Source organism: Festucalex cinctus, chromosome 13, assembly GCF_051991245.1.
Source record: "Festucalex cinctus isolate MCC-2025b chromosome 13, RoL_Fcin_1.0, whole genome shotgun sequence".
Taxonomy (NCBI): Eukaryota; Metazoa; Chordata; class Actinopteri; order Syngnathiformes; family Syngnathidae; genus Festucalex; species Festucalex cinctus.
Window position 1 is genome coordinate 13,739,271 of NC_135423.1, and position 18,255 is coordinate 13,757,525.

The following is an 18,255-nucleotide window of genomic DNA, read 5'->3' on the forward strand; positions in this document are numbered from 1 at the left end:
ACTGTACTGTTAGCAACGTAGCAGCCACTATTTGGTGTGTCTTTGTTCCCTCGGGCATGGCAGAGCAGCTCACGTGTGAGTCCGAGTGTTAGCCACTTAGCCGGCTTTAGCGCCACTCTTGCGACGCGCCAAAACCTCAAAATCTAAAAACGACACTTAGGTTAAAAAGGGAACATGTTACTCAGCAACAAAATAGAAACCGGCAGTTTGGTCATGGTTGTGTTAATACAACATGTAGCAACAACACTCACTGAATATATGAGCTAACATTCACTGGCCACAAGTATTTATGTATGTATATATATATATATATATATATATATATATATATATATATATATATATATATATATATACACTCACACTTTCGCTTAAAACAAAAAAAAAAGGGGGGGGGGGGCAGGTAATGTATAACACTTTCACTTGAACAGCTTTCCAAATAAGAGGCGCAGACGTTCATTGGTCATTTCCCCTTAAAGTTAAAAGTGAAACTAACAAATAATAAAACCAGAAAATCAAACATCGTACAATTCATTTAATACCACCACATCATTTCATCCAATGAAGTCCACTAGCTCAGTGCCACCATATAATGCAAAACATTATTGATGGGCTAACGGAAATTAGCATGGATTTAACGTAATTTACTGTATATACAGTACATTCAAACAACTGCTATCATAAAATAACAGTCAAAGGCACATATTATCTGCTCTTCTTACTTATTATTACACTGCACCTCATCCAGTACAGGTACAGTACAAGTAAACTTGACTAAATGTTGTATAAACCCATTAAAATGAAAATTCTGTGATTATGGTGTGGCGTGGACGATGAACTTTATGTAGACAACTTATTCAGTGTACATGTGACTGAAAATGAAGATGAGCGTAATGCTACCAGCAGAGTACAACAGAGATGCACCTAAGTTAATTGTGCCTCCTTGTTCTTCTTCAGGCAGGCAGACTTAAAGTATTTGTTCTTCACTCCACATTTGTTGACGCCCGTCACTCGTGTGTTCATGTTGACTGTAAACTGAGTGATGATAGACGCGGCCAATCTTCCTGTTATTGTTTTATACAAAAAAAAAAAAAAAAGTCCGAGTCGTAGTAAAATATTGTAGATTTGTCCGCGTTGACCCTCGTTCCCTCTCTGTCTTTCTCTCGGAAGTGGACTATAATTGCCTGTTTCCCTCTCATGGGAAAATGCCTTTTTGGTTAGTAATGTGTACTTACATAACGATGTCCGATTTTTAATATCTCGTCGAGGCTTTTTTAGAAGGAAGCTGCAGCCTTTTGTATCTGTCAACCTGCTCTCAGTGTGCAAATACCCTCCCACGTCCTCTCTTCTTCCCCGTCTGCTTGTAACGCTCAGCCTTGAATAATGACAATTCAAAACAATGGAACCACTCGAGGGTGGTTTCGTAATACTTTCAATTATTTTTTGCTGATATCCACGTGTGGCAGAATAAATAACTAAAAAAATTTGTCAGCGTGAATTTAGCCAGGAATTTAACAGTTAACACATTCATTGCCAGACAGCAAAAAAAAAAGGGCATCATTTGACGTCTTTTTCCGTCAATGGCAGTGAATGAGTTAAATTTCCTTCAAATGGGTTTATCATATGAATCACTGTGACAACTGTGTGATTGACAAGCAAATGGCAAAAAAAAAAATCGGGCGCTCGAACATGACCTGTGCTAAACGCAGGACCCAAGGCTCAAAAACAGCACAATGAAAGCCGAACATTTTCATGAATTTAAAACCCCCCACCGGACACCCAGGATGTAAAAAAATGGACGTCCAGGCAAAAGAGGATGTGAGGTCACCCTACTTTCTTGGTTTATTTTCCTGATAATTCTGATTTGTACGACTTGAGTAGCATTTTTTCTTCAGCGGTCCCACTGTACTCTGTCTTAGTTGATTTTTCCACTCCATTTTCACTGGCTCACTTTGGCCAAAAGGGAATGAGTCCCCCACTACAGCAAATGCCTGGAATCTTCCAAATGGGAAACGCTTCAAGCTCTTTGAGCTCCTAAACGGCTATGATAGATGACGCTGTCATTAAAAGCAGTGGAGCTCATCTACGGGCTATACTTGATGCATTCTGGGATGTTTTGATTGTGCACCCTAAAAGGCATAGACGCATGAAAAACTAAATGCAAGTCCACAAAATCAATGCAACTCTGTAGTATTTTATTTTAAAATAACAGGCTTGAGTATGGCAAACTGAGCTCCTAATCTGCTATGCCAGAGGAGAGGTACACGTAAAGGGAAACATAATTAGCTGAAGGCCGCACACATTTTACCTTGGACAAGTCATCTATTCTTCTATGACCAACCTGCAGTACATGCATTTAATCCTATTCAGAAAAGCAAGCAGAAAGTGCTACCGTAAAGATTAGGAACTTTGAATAGCTAGGCTAAAACTGGTTTGTGGCGATAACGAATACCAACACAACGCAGAGGGAAATGGAATTTGTACACATTTTATAAAACCAATTCATAAATCCTTAAGAAAACGTTACTTTCCATATCAGCGATTCAAAAAGAAAGCCCATGGGTGCCTCTTTCAATAGGTTCCAGGGGATCTATACACGTGTATACACGACTGGAAGCAATACATCACATTGCAGTGTATTCTGTGGAACACTATTTTCTCATTTAATGGAGGATCAAGAGAACAAAATACTACAAAGCTAGAGCTGAAGGTGAACAATAAGATAGTGTAGTGGAAGTTCTGCGAAATAATAGTGAATGTATTTAAGAGAGATATTTTACAGTTAGCAATATAGCTAATACAGGCTCTGTTGTTAGCAAACCATGCTAATGTTGGTGCTGCTAAGCTAACAACATTCAGACCAAAAAAATTGTTCTGTGAAACATTGAAAAACTGTTATCGAGCAAACAGACCGGAATGTGAGAGGAAAACGGCTTCCCTAATATAAATACAAAAATGTGAAGACATGAAGCTTGCCTCTTAAATATTTTGTGGTGCCTCTGCAAGTGTGGAACAAAGTTTGACGCATTGCCGAAATTGTCTTACAGAATCTGTAGGTTGCTTCATGTTTGGTTCTTTTGAACATGTTGTGGCTAATGCCAGTTCTTGTTGACTGGTAAAACCAAATTTCATAACCCCGCAGTTGGCTGACATGACTGAACAATAAACATCGTATTTACACGAATAATGTCAGACGCAGTGTAATTACAGCGCAATTAAGGGATAAGCATCCTTTGTTCATGCAAGGTACAAACATAATAATAATTTTAAAAAAAATCTATTTTTGAGAAATGCAAAGAAACAACAAAACTCTACAGACTGGGAGAAACACATTCGTTGCATAACAAACATGGATGCACACATTATTAATCGCCATGGCCACATAAAGATCATATTTAATCCTGTGGAGGCAGTAACGATGATTCAACGCCACATTTAAATTCATTGCAAAGACAATTTATGTGTATAAGTTGATGCCTAGCACTTAAAAAAACACACACACACACACACACACAAAAAACAAGCAAACGTGGCATGTGCAAGCATGACTTGTTTTCTTGAACGTTCTGTCCAGTTGGTTATCTTGAGCTGCAAGAGAGTCACTGATGTGATGTGCACAGCGAGTGTCCTGCGCAGTTTTGCATTCATCACCACTCCGCCTTCCTTGTAACCTGCGGGCCTGTTTTCTCAATTAGACTCTGACAGCAAGTTTAGCACATTAGCAAGAGCTGCAAATGTCACTTTGGACTTCAGTTTCGCCTCCATCCGTCTTAAGCGCTCCCTGTTGCGTGCACAACGCAACGTGTATTGGTCTCCGAGGAGCAAGTTCACTCTGGGGTGCAGAGGCAGGGAGCAGCAGCTGGAGATCAGCTCTCCCTTGGTTCCTGTCCCAATTAATTAGCATGGACAAAGACGTTTACGTAAACACACGTGTCTGTCGCCCACACGCAAACGCACGCGGATAAACACACAGTGAGGTTTAATGCAAGGATGGCAAATTTTATGCTGTCTTCCGAATAAGATGCTCATGTTTCAGAATACAACAGTTGCCATATTTGTTTTGTTTTATTTTAGTGTTGCTAAAACAGAATCTGAGGCGTATTACTCCGAAAGTAGTCTGAAAGGATTTCATCACAGGTGAAAGTGCCTGTTTATGCTGCGTGTGGCTGTCCACATTGATTTTAAAAACGCAACTGTTATATTTTGCATCCTGCATTCACCAAAACGCCGCAATATGCAATTTCAGCGCATTACCCATGACGAGAGGGTTATTTCACACATCTCATAATTCTGTGCCTGCCATTTAAACGGCCATCTGCCTGCATATGACTGCAGGCTTCTGGAAAAGTGATTTTACAAAAGAGATGGGTATTTTTATGTCAACTTGATTGGACTGATGAAAGATGATGACGTGATGAAAATGGAGGAATTACATTTTCTTTTTTTTTTTTGGCCATTGAGGCCAAATAACTCAATCTTTTTCTTGTCTGTCCATTAAAACGTTTGTCCAGAATTTGGCTTGTCTACGTGGGCATCTGCAAATTTCAGTTACGCTTGAAGGTGTCAATTTCAGAGTGGGTGTACTTCTTTCGTCGTTGGCACCCTTCTCAGTCCATGGAGATTTCAAACTGGCTTGACTGTGAACTGTGACACTGATGTTCCACCTGGTTCACGTTCATTGCAGGGCAGGCTCGAGCTTTGGTTCAACTTGGGTCCATTCCTGGACACCCTTGACAATTTTCTGTTATCCAAGGGTGGCAGTTTGGGTCTTCCAGACCTTGGAAATTTGGTGACATATTTTGTTTATACAGAATATTTTGGGATCAACAGTTGAGAAATGGTTCCACCAAAATTTTCCTCAACTATTCTCTTTGTAGATCTTTACCTTGATCTTTACCTTTATCTCGAACAAACGATTCCCTTTTTCTACTGGCAAAGAGACACTACCAACTTCAATCAATCATGAAGTGCCACAATATTGATCGAATGGCGAATTAAGGACATAAAATGTCACAAAATGTGTATTCCGATCTAGCTGTTCGGATCTGTGTAAAGTCTACTCTTAATACTGTACTCGACAGTTTCTGCGCTAAATGTGGACTTAGAGAAAGTCCTACCAGCATTTATACCGTCCAAAAGACAGAGAGAAGCAACCCACACAGATCATGAACTGCATTTTGTTTACTTTTACCCGTATGTGTCCTATCTTAGAAAAATTCCATCAGTGGGAATAAATTTAAATCACTTGAAGATGGTACTTTGCAGACTTTGCTTGACAGGAGAATAAGCTACATTTTATATGGAGTAGGGTTTTCCAAAATCCTATAGAGGAGTACAAGTATACTCATAACAATTTTTGGCTTGAGCGTTTTTCACACCCTTTCAAATCAATGTCGATTCTCTTGCTGCTTGCAAGATGGTTGTAGTTGACACTGGTCAATGTTAAACTGGTTTAACATTGACGGTGTCAAATCCTTAACAGCAAGTCACAAACTGTGATTTTGACCTAACACGTAACGTTTAGCCCGTCATGAAGCAATTGTAGCTACCGGACAAGCAAACAGTTAGCCAAGCTTTTACGATTTCGTCCTCTACTACTACAGCAGTGAAACCCTACTTATAATGGGAAATTGGTCCCAGACACCATCCAGGTCCGACCCTGCACTATAAAGACCATATAAAATGTATATTTTGATATAGTTCTACCCCACTTAGCGACTTAACTTATGAAACCCTTAGCATGTGTTCTCACTCTGTCACTATAGTAAATGTTCCAAATACGAGGCAAAGTATGCTTTCTTCAAGCTAGTTATTTGTCACGCCAAGTAGATGTTGACTGTACAGTAGTGTGGCACATAAAGCAAAAGAATTGAATGTTGTAAACAATCAAACAAACCATGTAATATTGTCTCATGAAAGTCTGTTAGCGTAATATAATTTCTAGCATTTATATAATCCAAAATGCCATAAAGGGTCTCAGAGAAATGAGCATAAATGTTGCAGTAATTGTAAAGCCTTAACACACTTAGATCAGAATTAGCAATATACAAAGCATACAACAATACAGGCGTATCCTCTTGATTACCAGCAATTCAAATTTGTCCTCTGTAGTGGACCTTTTTAAACCTGAATATCTCCCACCCAGTGCATAGTATTGAATTAACTCCATTTGTGCTCTATAGAGGACATTCAGAGCTTTCCAATGATACCAAATGTGTAGGGGTGGGGCTTTGCTACCTATGATTGCATCATAAAAGAAAATGGCTTCCCTCAGTGCAAGCACTTTTTAGGGAAGAGGAAACGTGTTTTTTCAAAATAAAAACTTATATATATACTTATATATATTTTTTTAAATTTATTTTGCAGTGTTCCAGTTACTTCACAAAGATTTGGGAATATCAAAATAAACATGATTGAATTTTTTTTTTCCCTGGTAGTCAGGAGGATATACAGCAGCTTTATATTTTGTAGGAATAACGACTATTACTACATTCACTTAACTAACTGTAACTCTTCCATTAGAGCTCAGTCATTTACGGCACAATATGGCACTATTGCTTTTCACGTTACACTGTAAAAACCGATATAAATTCATGAAAGCGCACTTTCTTCTTTGTATTTTGCAGCAATCTGAATGCCCTGTGGCACCATGCTGCCTCTGGTGATTTTTTTTTCCATTATCATCCGAGGAGTTTCTTACATTTACACAATTGATGTTAATAAATAATCAGTGTGTGTAACTCGCTTAAAATGCTGCTTGACAATAAAACAAAACAAAGCTTACAGCATTTTATGGGACTGGAGCTGTGTGGTCCTGCAATAAAACGTCTGGCTTTACTGGCATGAAAGCCACAGCAGGATTGGCTCCATAATATCATGCACGTGTTCAACTTTTTGAATGGCTTTTATATTGAATGCGGGTGAAAACACTGCTGTGCACTTGCGCACCCGTCAGTTGTTGCTTGTCTTAAAAGAGTTAAAAGTCGCCCTTTCTGTGAGACACTGGCCGCATCGCTCGCTGTCGCCGCAAGCCCCTCAAATCACATGACGTTTTCCTGATGATTGTGTCACTCAGCAGATGGCTGACAGCTCCTTCACGTCTGCCCACCGGCGATGTGAGCGCTTCAAGAATGACATGAAGCAGGACATGATCGTAGAAAACGTTTAGACTTTCTTTAAATCACGCGGAATGTTCTCTCAAACGGCAGCAGGCCAAAGCGAACAAGTAATGCCGGGTTTCCATGGTGATGAGTTTGGCCTCAATTTGCTTGAAGAAGGTCTCACATGCCTGCCGATGAATTGACAAAATTTATGTTTACTCTCTAGGATGGCCAGACTAAATGGTTGAATATATTTTCGCAGGAAAAACAGTCATCCATTCTTGGCTGTTTCAAGATGATCCCGCAGGAGGTCATCCATTTCTAATTAAAGACCCTTTGCAGCTGAGGCCTAGTGCTCCCATGTGCACACACAGAGACACGCACATAATGAATCATTATTTAATTGTTGAAGTACAGTCTGATATTGTTATACTTTCTCTTTTATTATATTGAAGTGATGCCGCATATGGTAGATGATACATACGCATATTGAAGGGTGAGCTATCCATCGTCAACAAGATGCAAACGTTGAGCGGTCGAACACACTTTTTACTTGGATGTTAACCAACATTTTAGTATAGGACATTTGAACACTTCATTTTATTAATTACAGTTAGCATCTTTTTTGCTCTTGTGCGACAATTACGTGGAAGCATGTGCAACACAAATTTCTTTTGTGGTATGTTTTTGCTATTAAAAAAAAAAAAAGGTTTATTTGGCTGGGAAGTTTTCCCCCAAAAAGAAAGTGCTATTGTCATATTTTTACAGCCAACTTGGCTTTGCCTCATTTAGATGCATAACGAGGAGGAAAAGGTGATGCAAAAAGCTGATTTTTCAGCCTGTCACTGTTCCTGTGGGATGCTAATAAATGCCTCCTCTATGCCAGAATATTCACATGATTAGCCAACAGAAAAACTGGCTGGCAGGATACTGAGGACTGAAGATACACTATGTAAACACTTGCACCTGCATGCTTTGATCAGAACACGCACATTAATTGGTTTGGAAATCCAAGGAAACGGCTGCTCATTTGGTTTCTAAAGATGTATTTAGCACTCATTTTACCCATCACATTTGATATTCAGCATTGCAAATTGCACTACTAAAGTTTAGGGTTGTCCTGGGAGAGGAGTTCCTGCCTAAAGTGTCAATATTGAGCATATATGGCTGGTGGTGGTATTAAATAAATAAATAAATAAATAAATACATCTCCGCTGACAAGCAAACTGTCATAATATGCAACTGAGTCTGTCCTCAGTCAAAGGCACCAGTAGCTTTTATAGCATATGGTGCACTAACATGAGCGTTCGCATTAATTTACCAAGAGACAGACCAATAATCAGTTATGATAAAATTAATTTAGATCACATTTGTTCCACTGTCTTGTGGAAGTGTCTTGTTTTCCCCACTGTACCAGGTGTGTGCTTAAAGCGTTGAATTCAGAGGAAGCTTTTATTTGCGAATGCGTCAGTCAGCTCGACACATTGGTTTCTGTTGTTGTTACATCTGTTTTAAAATGAAAATGCATCCATTTATACTTGTATGTCCTTTTACCATGGATGGGGGATTCATATCGCATGACTTATAGCTAGCTTATAGCTAGCTGTGTAAACAAGCTAAGCTAGCTAGGTTATCTCAACAGTTTAGCTTACCGATAGCGGGTCAAAAAAATCAATGTCCAGTATGCATAATTGAGAAGACAATAAAGCCATTCTGTATATTAGATATGAGCGTAATCTTGAAACAATACCATTATTAAAGTGATTGTTATTCAAGCATAGACATCAATAACGTCCACTTTTGGTACGTTTCTGTTTGTGAGTGTGTCAGCCATATTTGATGTGGCAGGGCTCCTGTAAACTAACTCACATCAACTTCATAAAAGCAGGAGTCTCGAGGAGCCATTTGTGGCCTGCCTGCCATTAGCTTCTATTTATAATTAACGGACATTTAGGCCTAGGAATATCAAATACTGTTTGTCCAATTAATAAAATTAATAACATTTATGTGGGTGACAGTTTGACACAGAAAAATGTAATGATTTCCAATATTGCCCTTTTTTTTGTGTTTCTTTTTTTACTTGGAAGTCAACCAGACTCATGAAACAGTAACGAATAAGTTATGCCCTCATGAGTAAATATGTGCATAAAATACGTGATTCTTCCCAAGATTCATTTTCTCAGACTAATCCTGATGCTTACAGATAAGCAATTTCCGGGCTTTAAAAATAACTTCCATGGATTTTAGAAATTAAATTCTAATTAGGAACAGTGAGCAGATCCCTCTGTCTTTCTTCACCCAACCCGGCTTCATTTCAGGTTTTAATAGCATAAAAAATGCCCCCCCACCTCCATTTTTTTTTTCCTAAATATCACATATCAACTCATATAACTGCCTGAATGTGGTATCGGTTAATTTTAGATAAAACAGGCGGACATTGTTTGTCCTTATCACATCGAGAAGACAAGCAGAAAGAGATTTAACAGCCTGATAGATCAATGAATTATATTAAAAATGGTAACACGAGAGACTGATGGGACTTATTTCTTATCTCTATCAGAGAAAGTGGTTATGTAAGAGGTTTCATTCTCCGGGGGACTATTCTTTTCAGTGTCAAATGGAAATGCACTTGACACCTAATAAATGTGAGAACCCCCCCACCCCCATCTCTGTTATGCAATCCATTCAGCATTTCTACAATTAAATGTGAGTGGGAAAAAAATAAAGAATTTAGGGTAAAGATTATGGACTTGGCAGTGTGTGTGTGTTACAAGCCGTTAGATATGCCTTCCAGAAGCTCATTAGCATACTTCTTCTTTCGTCTAAATATAGCCCATCATCCGATGCTGAAGGGCAAACAAATGAATCTGCGGAAAAGGGCATGTAAGAGTTGTTGGATGATCCTCTTTAAAATACCATTGTGACGACAATGTGCGCCATATGTTGTATAAGCAAATAAAACACGTGACAGCGATGTGTCCGACGTCGCAGTTTACGAGCCCATTTGGAAATGTTTCCTATGCTGCTTGGGACAGAGCAAACTGCAAATGACTGCAGGCTGCAGGGATGCCAGGGGAATGTGCTGAAAGGTCACAGGCAAAACAAGCTTGGCTGGAAGGGAGGACATGCAGTGACGCGGACGCACGTGTTGAAGATGCACAAATCTGCTGAGACTTCAAAAAAAAAAAAAAAAAAAAAAGTCTCTGAGTGTCGACCGTATACTTTGCATAAAGGGAGTAAGACGCAGCGCACGCAAGCGGTGGGCTCGTATTGGCCCATTGTGACTACACGTGAAACGGCGTATGTTGCGCTGCATGCTTGATCCGATTATATATGAATCATAAAAGGTTGCTGCCTTATGCATGAAGAGTTGAAGCACAAAGCAGGTCAGAGACGCATGTAAATGCCAGGGCCCAAAGGAAACCATCACCTGGAAGAAAAAAAAAAATGTCAATTCAGTATAATTCACTTAACAAATATTTGATATTTCCCTAAAACCCCAAAAGCTCAGTTTAAATGTTTGTACTTGTAGAAAGTGAATGGACAATAACACATTTTGTTTTTTGACTTCTTTTATTAAGCATAATAATCCACAGTAGGGCGGCACAGTGATGACTGGTTATCACGTCCGCCTCCCAGTACTGAGGACTCGGGTTCGAGTCCAGACTCCGGCCTTCCTGGGTGGAGTTTGCATGTTCTCCCCGTGCCTGCGTGGGTCTTCTCCGGGTACTCCGGTCTCCTCCCACATTGCAAAGACATGCATGGCAGGAACCCCTCAGCTGACTCCAGAAGATCCCTGATGATTTCCAATTTTATATCTTTGTTTGAAGACTGAAATGTGGCTAGGCTCCAGCACCCCCTGCCACCTTTGTGAGGAGCAAGCGGTTAAGAAAATGGATGGATGGATGTTTTCATTCATTCGTTTAGTATTTATTAATCTATTTTTTTTTTATTGGTTATGTGTCTCATATAAATTTCAAGTTCACGAAGCCATCAAGTCACTGTGATGAGCCAACGTGAACTACTGGTGTAAAAGCATCAAAAGGTAAAATATCTTCTAGAGTTAAAATGGCTCACGTGTGCGCGTGCTGAACAGAATTAGTCATCCACAGGTAGGTGAGCACCGGACAGCACTCTTTCCTATTCTAGTGTTGTTTTGGTGCGTGGGAGAGAGAGAGAAGTCAGAAGGGTTAGCTACTCAATGGGCAGGAGAAATAGAAAGAGAGAGGAATGGAGAAACCCAAAGATAAATATGCTGCATGAGTTTATCTCTGCATGTGGACATTTGCCTCAACTCAATCACCTGGCTGATACTAATTTGTTCATTTATGTATTTATTTATTTATTTATTTATTAAGATATAAATGTAGATACGTGTACAGTGGATTTAAAAAGTCTACACACCCTTGGTCAAATGTATTTTTTGAACCAATTAACTAATCACTTAATACTGTACTTTTCAACTTAAAAAAAAGAATTAAAAAAAGAATAGACAATTACTTTCAAACTCATATTAAATGGGAGTCAAAACACGACCATTAAAATGTCCGTGGTTAACCCCAAATAAAGTTCGGATGATCTAGTTGGCTTTTCTTAACATATTTTGCAGTCGGATTTACAACACAAGACACTATTCATGAATACATCCACTGGTGAGCAATCTTTTTCTTTATTTTATGTATTTATTTTTTTTACTCAATAGCTAACAGCTTAGAAATGGCAACAAAAGCAAAATGAAAGCAAAGTGAACCACGTGTGCTGCTCTCAGGACAAAGGTTGCCTTAGTTATGAAGCTCCCATACAAAGTAAAGTGATTACTTCATTTGGAGCTTGTGTGGAACTATTGATTTACTGTATCTCTATCATTGATGAGCTCTTGCACATCTCACACACATTCTTGCTCGCTCTCTCCTGCACATTTCAAAGGCTCTCAAATAGGATCAAATCCACCACAGGAGTTCAAAGACATTGCATTTTCCCAGACAAGGCATGTTCTTGTACTGTTTAGATAAGAAAAGAGAATGGCTGGCAACCAAAAGGGTATTCATTATTTGACTTTGCCAAAAAAAAAAAAATGTGCCCAATTCAACAACACTGTTTTGCCTACTGTACATCTCTTGTACTGGATGCCAGTTAGTAAAAGGGGTCGTAATGTTGTGTTGTGGCTGGCAAAGTATAGATTTAGTATTTGGTTTTATGATGGCTGGCTCCCTTTGTGTAGCGTAATTCATTTAAATGCTATTCTGTTTTCCACCTACAAAGTCAGACCTTAAATTGATACAGTAAATCAAATCTTGTCCAAAGCACTAAGTAGTGCTGGATTACAGGAGCTGATTGCCACACACTGTGCATGTCTTATGCACCATTGAAACACACATCCTGTTGTGCACACTAGTTGTTCAGAGCTTTAAAGTGGTAACATTTTGAAAAAAAAAATAAATCTTCAAACAATCTGTGACCTAAATACAAATGACATTTTGTACCTGACGGATGCTAATGTGGTAGTTGCTCCTCAAAATGGCTGCTAGCAAAACACTATCTGCCCACGACTCCCGACTTACTTTTCTCAATATCCATCGTTAACACTGGAGCTTTGTCAGTCAGCTATTGCAACAGAAGATGTATAAAAATGGAATTTGTGATACATTTTTACAAGAAAATGTATCATGGCCAGCCATAAAAAAAGGTCACTGCTTGGGTTGGACAAAGCAAATTGGCAGCAAATGGGTAGTCTAACTAGGTTATGTAACCCTTACTGATGCAGCGAGTAGTGCTCATTTCATAAATATGGGCTTTGTGAAGTCTGTCAGGTTTGGTTTAGCAATGCTTGGACCCATAATATGAGGTCGTCTGACTTCTATAATATACTGGAACAGACCTTAACCCAATCAGGATTTTTTTTTTGATGACCTTACACTGCAGTAGGCCTACAACTGACAGTTGAGGAGCAACATTTTATAAAATTCCTGACAGAACGGAATAATACGGAGCCCCTTAACACATTCACTGCCAGCCCTGCAAAAATGCATTATTTGACGTCTTTTTCCGTCAATGGCAGTCAATGAGTTAAGATGAGATGTAACCAAAATTGACGGATTTTTAAGCAAAATTTGCCTTAAAAAAAGAAAAAAGGAGAAAAGGATGCTGCAATATAATCACAAAATATATTGGCACATTGTGTTTAACACATTCACTGCCAGCCCAGCAAAAATGCATTATTTGACGTCTTTTTCCGTCAATGGCAGTCAATGAGTTAAGGTGACATGGTTGGTGAAAAAAAATAAATAATTTATGTTCCCTCGCAAATAACTTTGCGTTCTCTTGCAAAAAATGCGATATAATGCAAATTTGTTGTTTTTTACAAGTAGTTTAACTAGGTTATGTAAGCCTATTTATTCATTTATTTATTTAATTATTTTTGCACGTTTATGTACTTCCGAGTCAGTTTGGATACTGAAGCCTCAAATGCGCGATTGAGAAGCGGCGGCACCATAGCATAGATATCCACGGCATTACCTTTTCAAAATAAAATTAAATTAAGCTTTCCCACTGCTGTAGACGCTCCATCCTCGTCACGTTTGGTCACACCGAAGTTGACCCGGAAGTACATCAACTCGTTTAAAAAAAATAAAAAATGCACCCCCTCGCAAAAACAAACAAACAACACATTTGTATTATTTTACGCTCATTGCGAGGGAATGCAATCTTTTCAAGAGAATGCAATCTTTGCGAGAAAACACTTTTTTTTTTTTTTCTCCTACCATGTCACCTTAGGGGTACGTAGAATACTGCATGCATGCCAAAAAAACAAAACAAAACAAAAACAAACAAAACATGGTTTTAAATGGATTATGATGAAAGGCTTATTAAATTAAAATTTCATCACCATTCCAATATAGTTTTAGATGTTCACAACACATGTATAGTACGTTGTTTTTTTTTGTCGATTGATAATTAGGAGCACACATTTTTGTTCATGTTTCTTGTAGCGTCCAACAACAGGCAAGTAAGTTAAAACACGATGACACAAAGCTCACAATGTCAACAAAACATTGCTTTGTTTTTTTTTATATTGAAATAAGAAGAGTTTGATGGCAAATATACTCACCCAATTCTATCACTTTGACTTGATTCGCTAAATATAAACTTATTTTCATTCGTCTGTTCACAATATCACAAAAATGATCAAAAGGTTGTCATAACTTGGTGTATTAAAATATAGCAAAGGTAATCACCTCATGTCTTGACTCTTTTCTTCAAAACAATGTGAACAGGAGGGTTCAATCTGAAGCGCACGTAATTATATGGTGGCCTTCACAGGTACTTGTGAGAAAGATGTCATTCTTAATTCTTAACAACATGCATACAAATGCAAAGACGCATAGTGAAAATTATCCTGAAGTCAATTATAAGTCCACTTGGTGTCATCAGAGAGTAAAATGATATTTTGCTGCAGAATTGAAATTCATCAAAGGGAAGAAGCACAATTGGACTTTAGTGGCCATTTGGCAAATCTCGGAGTTTTGAAATGATTTTGTATTCATGTGCGCTTCCCAGCAGCTGAAATTTGGGAGTGAGGCACTCTGAGAGGATCGAAATTGTCATCAAAGGCAGAATCTGTTCTGCAGCCATGATGAAGGCAAAGGTTTCTCTGCCTTTTGAAGCTTTTACTCGCGACCCTCTCTCTCGACCAGACACTGTTTGATCTGTGTACAGTCTTCCAATAGATTGCGTGGAGCTACATTCTATATCTTGCGGGGGGGAAATGGACATTGTCAGCTTAACTCATTGTTTTCGTGAACGTCCCAAACTTAACTCACGATTGGTTTGGCTTGCGAGCTGTGACTCATTATCTGAGCTTTTACAACCACAGTCACTACTGGATTGTCAAGACTTACTGCGTTTTGTTGCAGACAGTGCAGAGATCATCCCTTCCAGGAAACTCACATCAGACTCTTCAAGGCTTTTGACACGTGCTAAATGTAGCTGTATCTCAAATGGAAGATAAGGTAGAAGAGTGGTGTCATGCAAGAAGCCAGCTTTACTTAACTTTCTCTGCTCAAACCTGACATTTGGTGTTGAACTTATTAAAACGTGTTTTACATTTACTACAAACTTGTGTATGCCAAGAATGTGTGTGTGTGTATGTCCCTGGTTTATATGAGAATGAGAATAAGACAGTAAGCATGATGGAGCTACATTAAAATGTTTCAGATAGTACAATGTGCAATGTCTATCAAGAAGGAATGTTGCTTGAGGGGCAAAGTTTTAGATGTGCAAACTGACAAAAAAATAATAAAATCCCAAATGCTTTTCGCAGCAAATGCTCTTTTTCTTATGTGGCCCTTTTCATTCTGACTGCAATTGTTAGCCATGCATTATTTAAAGTCAAAGCTGAGGAAGCGTATTAACGAGCCACAGAGAGAACAATAGCTATATATGTAGCGAGTCCTGCTTTCATATTCTTGGTCATTTTTTCTGCTTGCTTTTTGGGATAATGGTAAACATTAGACTGAGGAGAGTACATTTTATTTTATTTATGAGCAAATGACCATTTTTTCATGGCGATGTGACAACTAATTGAGTTCAGGCAGCAAAACGACGCACTGCAAAAAGGACAGTTGAAAATTTAAGAAACCAAATGTTCTGCCAACAGAACAAGAACATTTTACTGAAATTTACCTGTAAGATTATGAAAAATGAGAATATTAATACTAGGCACATATCAACTACAGCAGTCTTGAAAATATTATTTTGAGACTAAAACAAGTAATATTGATTTTTTTTTTCCAAGCTAGAACTATTCATCCATCTATTTTCTTGACCACTTATTCCTCACAAGGGTGGCGGGGGGTGCTGGAGCCTATCTCAGCTGGCTCTGGGCAGTAGGCGGGGGACACCCTGGACTGGTTGCCAGCCAATCGCAGGGCACACAGTGACGAACACACATCCACGCACACAAGCACACTTTGGGACAATTCGGAGCGCCCAATTAACCTGCCATGTATGTTTTTGGAATGTGGGAGGAGACCGGAGTACTCGGAGGAGACCCACACAGATCAATCAATCAAGCATTATATCACATAAGCTACAGTATCAGCAGAAAACATGAGCAAACCTCATTTCATTGAATAAGTGTCAAGTGGGACAAAAGCAGTGTTGTGTGTTACTTTTTGCAGTGGTCATTTTCCACTTCTGTGATGTCAGAATTTTATTTAAATCACTCGAATCTCCTTCACATTATACTATGCAACTATCGGTTAGGCTGTGGGATGTGTTTTCTCTATTTGCATTATTTCCAATGGGGAAAATGAGGACATGTGAATGTTGTCCAATAATTGTGTTTCATCTGAGAGGTTCTGCAGTATGCATCTCTGTGCTCGTCTGTCTCTCTCTCTCTCTCCATCCAGCACAGACCCAGCGCAAATATTTCAATGCACCATTCAAAGAATGCATTTATTCATCACCGTACATTATTCAATTTTGAATCAGGCGCTGACATTCTGGGTTCCAAAATTTAATAGCCCCGTCAGGAATAGGCTCGAGAGCACACTGCTGGGATTCAGCGAATTTGGACCACACATCCCCCACACCTTCCCTCTCGAAAGTCACATCATGTTCCTGTTCTTACTACTGTAATGTGCTCGTTAAATCTGCCTTGCGTAGAGTTTCGTGTTCCTTGTTGCTAGGTGATAGTTGTTTGGCAGCATTAATCGCCATGCCAACTTTTTTTTTTTTTTTGTATTTACTGTCACACACAAAGCTGACTCAGGAATCCTGCTGAATTTTTCATTCCCTCTTTAATCCTTGAGAATCCATCAGACTGTTAGTTTTTAGAAAATGTTCCTGCTGAAGTGTATCCACGTTTCTCCGTGCCAGTAGAAACAAATTGAAATACAATGGAACTCATCTAAAACTGTCATTTTGAAAAATGCCGCGTCCCATAAATTTGGACTGAGCTGTCATAATGTGCGTCTTTGGTAAAACAGCCGTCAGCGAATCTCGTCATAGACCTTATCTGAGCCAGCATCTATACACCTTTTCTTAAAGGAGAATGATGTTATGTAATTTGCCATGATGAAGTCATTAGACTAGATTAAAGCAGAAATAATTTGGTGTTGTTCACGTTCTTTCATCTTGAGTGTTTCAGTGTGATATTTTCAACATCAGCAGAAGTTACGAGAAGTGAAGTGTAACTTCTGTTAATGTTTAGCGCTGTTAGTGATATTTAGCTCTTTGTAAACATAAGTCTTTGATTTGGATCGTGTGACATTTTGAGTCATCACTTTGTGGTGTTTGATAAGAAGGAACTTGAGTAAAAATGTAGAGCGCTGCGTTATCGTCTTATGCTAGCTGCTAGCTAGATGATGGTGGATCTTATCTCAAAAGTGTTCCCAAAAAGCATTTATGCCTCGAGCTTCAGTACACAAGATGTGCTATGCTGATAATTTTAACTTTTTGTTCATCATGCAATGTACAACTAATCCAGTTTTATGTATCTATATATTGAAACCGCAGCTTTGTCAATTAGTCACAGCAAGGTGCCACGTCACTCATCTAAACTAAGGTAATTTCTGTTCATTGTTTAGCATAGTTATCTGCACAGGGAATAAATCACACGCAAATAATGCTAAGCTGCTCGTTCGTGCGTGAACACATTCACAAGAACATGTTCTGTTCTTTTGGCTGTATTATGTTTATTCCCATGAGAACACATAAAACAGATGACATTCCTGCAATGAAAGATGAAGGCTCTCTAACAACAAACCTATCATTTAGCAAATGGGATACATAGTCAGATGCAGTGAAAATAAATATTGAAGCATCTGTGAAACAGGAAAATTGAGCATGATTAGGGATCTATAATTTTGTCAATGACAGTTGGATATTAAAATGTCTTTATATTGTAGAAATTCTATAATTATCATGCCTAGAAAATACCCTGTATTTTTCACTGTATTAAATGTATTTAGAAGTAGAGGACATAGGGGTCACCTCATGCAAGTCAATTAACTACTGTCCACCATGGCCCACTCAGATGCATGTGTCTGCTTCCAACACCATTCACAAGGGCCATTAAACAGAAGACAAAGGGCAGTTGGGGAAACAAGTGCAGGCTGAAAATGGAGAAGGACAAAGAACACTTCAAGTAATA